Source organism: Arachis ipaensis, chromosome B4 (assembly GCF_059453495.1).
Source record: "Arachis ipaensis isolate K30076 ecotype BB chromosome B4, ASM5945349v1, whole genome shotgun sequence".
Taxonomy (NCBI): domain Eukaryota; kingdom Viridiplantae; phylum Streptophyta; class Magnoliopsida; order Fabales; family Fabaceae; genus Arachis; species Arachis ipaensis.
The window spans coordinates 46,388,794-46,395,859 of record NC_142439.1 but is presented as its reverse complement, the minus strand read 5'-3'; positions in this window follow the sequence as shown (position 1 = coordinate 46,395,859).

Genomic DNA, 7,066 nt, shown 5'->3' with positions numbered 1-7,066 from the left:
ACTGCGTTCACTATTTTACCTTTTACGGGCTTCCAAGCCAAGGATCAAAGGGGGAACCAAGGCAACATGTGAGGGCTACGTTCACAATTTTAACTGAGCGCTGTGGGGGCAATGAGAATTGACACGTGAAGGGCACAGCAAAGGGAATGAACACTACGTTCATTAACCCAACTGAACACTTCACTGGAGCCTCACTAAACACACCCTGACTCACTTGATCCCAATTCATCCAAGGCCAAATCCAAATCAATCCACTCTTCTTCAAGCCCAAAGCAAGCAAAACTCATGGACGTCACTCAAAGGCACAAGACACAGAGAAGCTAGATTAGGAATTTCATTTTGTAATTTGTTTTTAATTTAATTTTCATTTTCATTTTGTAAAAAGCCTATAAAAAGGCATCTGTTCCATTTTTAAAAGAGGCTGGCTCTACTAGAGAGCATTAGGAGTAGGGTAGAATAGAAAGTCCTCTTTGAAACATTTTTAATTTTTCTGCACTTTCTATTTTTCAATCTTGAATTCAGTTTATGCAAAATTTCAATTTCTTACATCTCTCTACTGCAATTTCTGCTTCTGCAATTTTTCAATTCAGTTTGCATTGAGCTTGAGTTTAAATTTTCTATTCCCATTGCTTCTAATTTACTTTCATGCAATTTAAATCTTCCTGTTCCTCTGCACTTTACATTTGAGTTTGCTGTGAGCTTGATTTACATTTTCTGCAATTGTTCTAAGTTCTAATTTACAGCTTTCTTTAATCTCTATCACCCAGCCCCCTTTATATTTCATGCAATTTACCTTTCTTGCTCTTTAAGCTTCAACTAATTTACATTTGATGCACTTTACACTTTTGCCGATTTAAGCTTCTATTCCATTTACTTTCTGCATCTTTAAGATTCCTACAATTTATATTTTGTTGGCTACATTTCATTCAATTCACCAATGTTAGCTTAACTAAACTAATCACCCACTAAAGTTGCTTGATCCATAAATCCCGGTGGTATTAACCTCACCCTAATTGAGTTTTACTACTTGATGCGACCCGGTACACTTGCCGGTGAGTTTTGTGTGGAATTCTGATTTCCACCCATCACCTGTACATGTAGTAACGCGATGCATTAGTTTTTTAAGACGTGATATGTGTATATGGAAGATGAAGCGGTAGGTGTACAACGTTATGAGATGTGGGTGTTTTGTTCCTTGCGAACGGGTTTGCAGTTGTTAGGCTTATGATCGGATATAGGGATTGTAAAGTGCTTGATGGAGTTGGAAAGTTGAAGCTTTGAGGTTGATATGAGATTATACTCACTACAAGAAAAACACCCATTCAGGTACACTTGAAAAGTGTAGCCAAAAGTGAAAAAAAATGATGCCTTAGGCTACGGCTACGCTTTTTGGGGTGATTCCTATTCGGCCGTTGCCTATTCTCAAAGGCTACGCTTTTCTGCACCAAGGGCTACGCTTTTGGCGTTTGGGAATAGGCTACGCTTTTCAAGTGACGCTGTCCAGGACCAAAGGCTACGCTTTTCAGCTTTCATTCTTCCAGAATAGGCTACGCTTTTCTACGCTACTGCATCACTTGTAAAGCATAGCCACATTGTATACCATAGCTACTTTTTATAAGCGTAGCCTTAGGTCCCTCTTTTTTTTTTTGTTATACTATAGCTACTGTATATAAGTGTAGCCTTAGGTCCATCATTATTTTTTTTTCTGTATATATATATATATATATAACCTAATATTTAATAATATAACTATATAATCCTATATTTTTAATTAAATTAGTGAAATATTATAAAATAAAAATATTTCTCCATCCAAAAAACCTACTTTTTTTTTACCGAGAAAAATATTTTTTCATAATTGAAAAACTTTTATAAAGTAATCAGAAAAACAGGAAATAGTTGCCACAGAAAATAATGCATATCTTGTATACAACATCACTGTTATCTGCAATTTGTATGTACCATCTTTAGCCTACAGCTTCTAAAGTTTACAGGTTATTGTAAGATAGAAAACCTGAAAACATTTAAACAAAAAGAAAATTTACATTCCAATGTAAAAAAAATGAAAAAAAAGAAGTCATTTTGGTATAAATCAAATTCCTCCATTACAAATGACCATTCCCCTTGTGCACAACAGTGGTTCTTTCATAACCAAATGTCATCAACAAAAATGGGGGCCTTGCTTGCTTCTCTGCATTCCATGGCATATATGAAAATATCTGTGTGTTATGGTTACTGAGGAAAACATTCAGCTTCACAATAAGTTGCACCATCAAATATCTAGCTGATCAAGATCAATCGTGTTTGCAAAATTTCTTATCAGATCCTTTCGAACATCCACCTATTAAAAGCAGAAATTGTTTAAAAAGAAAAACAAGAAAGATTACAATAATAAAAATTTATTGGTGATTCAACTATAGAAATTGATTCTCTTAAACTTTTACATGACTTTGTTCCCTGTGATCTGTCATCTCTCTACTAATTTCAAAGGTGGAATCCAAACAATACATGAGATATCCATATGAAATAGTAAATAAAATCTAAGAATAGTCAATCAGGTAGCATATGAATTACCAATTTACTTTTAAGTGCGAAAATTATAATTTCATATCTAAAGGTGCGAAAATTGAATTACCAACTTACCTCCTGCTGTAAAGCCTCATCAAGCTCTTGTTTATCATCAGGAGTAGTGATGTCTTTGGCGTACAGCTGAGATAAACAATTCCAGATCCTAAAAAAACATTAAAATTAAATTTTAACCATTCTAAGTAATTAAAAATGTTGTTCCCTTAACGTCCAGATGCAACATTCAAAATGGTTACATTGGTTTAACAGAGAACTTGGCTATGACTTCAGAACAAGCACCACAAAGATTTGAAACTATTTGTGCTGCCCTAACTTAGAATTTTAGGAACATGAAGCTCACCACCAAGATCTCGAATGCCTTTGAACTTTGTACGTAGATCCCTGTCCGTCCCTTCAGACACAACGAATATGAGAGATTCATACCAGCAGCATATCCCTATTACGGAGCAGCATTTTCAATGGAAAGTATCTTCCTCTCATTCTCATACATTGCTATAAATTTGCCAATTTTGACTAGTTGGCACCTAATGTAATGGTAACTATTTGACTGTGACGCAGATGGCAGGTTTCTTCATCTTCACTGTTGTTCATCTATATCACAAGTAGTTGTAAACCCTTTGATCCAAGATAATGTAGTATGTAGCACCATAACGATTGGATTTAAATGCTGAGATTGAAAATTTTGACTAGGATATAAAATGCAAATTTCTAATTATTTATAAAAGTGATTCCAAACCAGCTAACATGCTCTTATCCATGATTCAACAAGGGATTTTGGAGAAGAAATTCAAACATAAGGAACGAAATTGAAACCAGTTAACTAATAATAATATAGGATGAAACTAAAGACCAAAAAGAAATAGAAAGCAAACAAAACTTAAATAAAGATGAAGCAGAAATTTGTGCAGAAGATGAAGCTAAAGACCTTGTAGTTCTTCTAAGAATTTGTGCAGCTTCCTCTGAATTCATATTTCCTCTGATAAAATCAACAATGGAATCATCAATTTGGAATCAAAAGTGATCAAAAGCACTAATAAAAATTAAATAAGTAAGAGTGATCAGAAGCACTAATAATATGCCTTATAATAAAAAATAATATGCATAATAAACTAAATTCACTAATGAAACCAGCAAGAGTGATCAAAAGCACTAATGAAGCAGAGCAGTTTTTTAAGAATTAGCAAGGAAAGAAAACTAGAGATGATAATAACATAAAGCTAAGGCCTGTAACATCTTTGCTCAGCATAACCAACTAGCAGTGAGATATGAAAACAAATGAGGCATAGACACTAGATAGAAGTTTCAGAAGAACAAAATTTTCCATTCCCAAACAAACAAAATCTTCTCCCACAAAGACTTGAAAAACCCTCTACTTCTATTCTCCATCAAGGAAAACGTAAATAAATGACCATTTTCTTCCTGTTCCACAACTTAAAAGACAGTACTACCAACAACAAAAGAATCAACAACAATTAAGATCATCCCTGCTCTAAACACACACATAAAAAAATTCTGGTCCAATCAAACTAGACATATTTGAACTGTATCAACTCTTCTAGTAATCAAGTCATCTCTTAGTAGTGAAAATGCTCCTCAAAGATAGTTTTATATTTTATGACATTCACAATGCTGCAAACCCAGCACCTTATTTCATAGAGAAAAGTCTAAACCAAAAGTATTCCAACTACATCGAGTCTTCTAGACTTCTACTAATCTGCTAAAAGTTCTAAAACTCAGTTCACTAGGAACAAAGATTCTCAAAGCTTTTTTCCTGTAGCAATATTAATTACCTATATGAGATTCATCATGTTAGCAGAAAGGACACTAATAACATCAAAATCGTGTGACTGCAAACACCTAAAGAGCCTCTGCAGAAAGAAAAATGAGTCAGTTTAAAAATAAAAAAATATTCATGATCATGCATGCACATTGCACAATAACTAAAGATCACCAAATTAGTAATGACAAAAAGAATAAAAATAGTCATCTACAACCACATTTAGATCCTTCTGCAACTCACACCTGATTAGTAAGGCTACAAAGATATCACAGGAAGAAGTTCCAGGCTTCTTTAGTTTTCAGATGAATTCCTAGTTTATATGATTAAGGAGAATTTAAATTGGTTATCAAATTTCCATGTAAAACACCCAAAGCAAAGAAAACATAACCAAAAAAAGCATCAGAAAGGAATATAGCTTGAAGCAAGAAATTGAAAGCAACCACTATGTTCAAGGAATACATATGAACCAAGACGTAAATCAAAATATTTCAGTGTGAAACCTGTTCTTTTCACTAATTTTTCCTTAAGATGTTAAACTAATTGAAAACCTAAAATTCGAACCTAAAACCCGAAAAATTCACAGAACCAATTGAAAATTGATACATACTTTCTCTATCTTAATTAGACGTTGCAGTTCATCATCACTATCAAAACCATACCCACCTTCGAACTGAAAAGTGAGACCGAGTTAGAGAATGAGCGAGAAAGGGAGGATACAGAACAGAGAATGTTTACCTGGTGACAGAGGATACGACGATGGTGATGAGCGGCGACACAACGGCTTGGCGACAGAGCACGACGGCGGCGAGACATCCCTTCGACCTCCTCGGCGGCAGCACAGCAGCCCGACGATGGCAGAACAGCGATGGCAACAAGCCCTAGCAGCGGCGGTGGAGCTTCAGTGGCGACGAAGCACCCCCTTCTTTTTTCCTCCATCGCGTTTTCTCTTTTCCTCGAGCGCTCTCTTTCTCTCTGGTGCTCGACAACGACGGCGGCGGAGCCCTAGCCGGTGTCATCCTTTCCTACCTTTCCTCTCTTCTCTTCTTCTTCCCGTTCTCCCCCTTTCGGATTTCTTCCCTCTTTCGTGTGTGTGTGTGGAGTGAGGATGATGGTGTATGTCGCGTGAGTGAGGGTGACTGGGTGAGGTTAAATTTTTTCTAAGTGGGGGTGACTGGGTGTGTTGTGCGCGAAAGGGTTGGCTAAGGTGAAGGTTATGCGTGAAGGTGATGAGAATGGCGAAAGGATGAGCTTCTGGAGGAAAGAGGGTTTGTTGTGCGCGAAGTGGGCTGTGCATGTGTTCTTCTGGAGGGAACTCAAAGGGAAATAAAAAATTTGCTAAGTGTTAGAATTTGTCCTACATACATTAGGCATCACTTTTAAAACGCATCCAAAACATAATAAATAAGTTACTTTTTAAAAGCGTTCTCTTTGATACAAAAAGTGAACCCATAGATATCAACCTACGGCTACGCTTTATAAGTGATTTTTATAATAGCTATGGCTACACTTTTTAAATGATGCCACAATTGTGTATCTTTTTCTCTTATAAAAAGGCAACACGGAGAAAAGCGTAGCCTATTCATAGAATAGGCTACGCTTTTCAAATGTAGCTTAAAAAAAGTGTAGCTGGATAGGTATTTTTCTTGTAGATTGTGCGGATGTTAAGCACATCATTTTAACCCCCTCTTGTTTTATAGCCTTCGACTCCTTGGCTTACTATCAGATGTTTGAACCGTGTCATCTTTTGCATTGAGCCTATCTTGTAACGTTTGCTTTGCAATCACACTTCTACCTTTGTATCCTTAAGCATATGACAATCTAAGTATTTGAAAACCGTATATATGTTTATATGTTGAGATATTTTTGCTTCTTCCTTAAATGTGTTCAAGGGTGAACTGTTAGAAATTTCTTTCATTTTGTATCAATTTTCGAGGACGAAAAGTTTTATAAGGTGGGTAGAATGTAAGACCCAGAACTTTTGAAAAAGGACAATCATAAGCTAATTTCAAATTCAGTATTTTTGTAGCTTTAATTTCAGAAATTTCTTTATTAAAGAAAATTAAAGCAAGTTTCGATTAATTGAATTTGAAATAAATTAAGGTTATTATCCAATTTTACAATTATTGAATTATTTTCTATATTCAAAATTATAAAGTTGATAGTTGTGAAATAATAAGGATTTTTATATGATTTGGACTAAATAATTAATATTTTAAATATTAATACTGCTATTTTGGAAAATGAAGAAATTAAGTATATTATTTCTAATTTTTGGATTTGAACCTTTTATTGAAAATAATTTGTAAAATTGATGAGCAAATAGTATTTTTCTATATATAATTAGTGTTGGATTTAATTTGGGTTTCAATTACTATATTATTTCCAATTTTATTTGAAATTACTAATTTGCCCCTAACCCAAATTTTCACACACACCTCACCAAAAGTAACACTTAGCCACCAAAACCCTAACCCAGCTACCCTATTCCCCAAGACTCAGCAGCAGCTGTGCAGCCCTATCCAAAAAACACACACACGGTTCCCTGAGCCAAAGGAAAAAAAAAACAAGAACAGGAATAGAAAGAAAATGGGGACCGAGGAAGGAAGGAGAGGAGGGAGAAGAGGGAGGCGGCGTGGTGGGTGCCACTGCCACCGTCGCCGCTTTTGCTAGCAGAGGGGAAGGGAGATCTGAGCGTGGAGA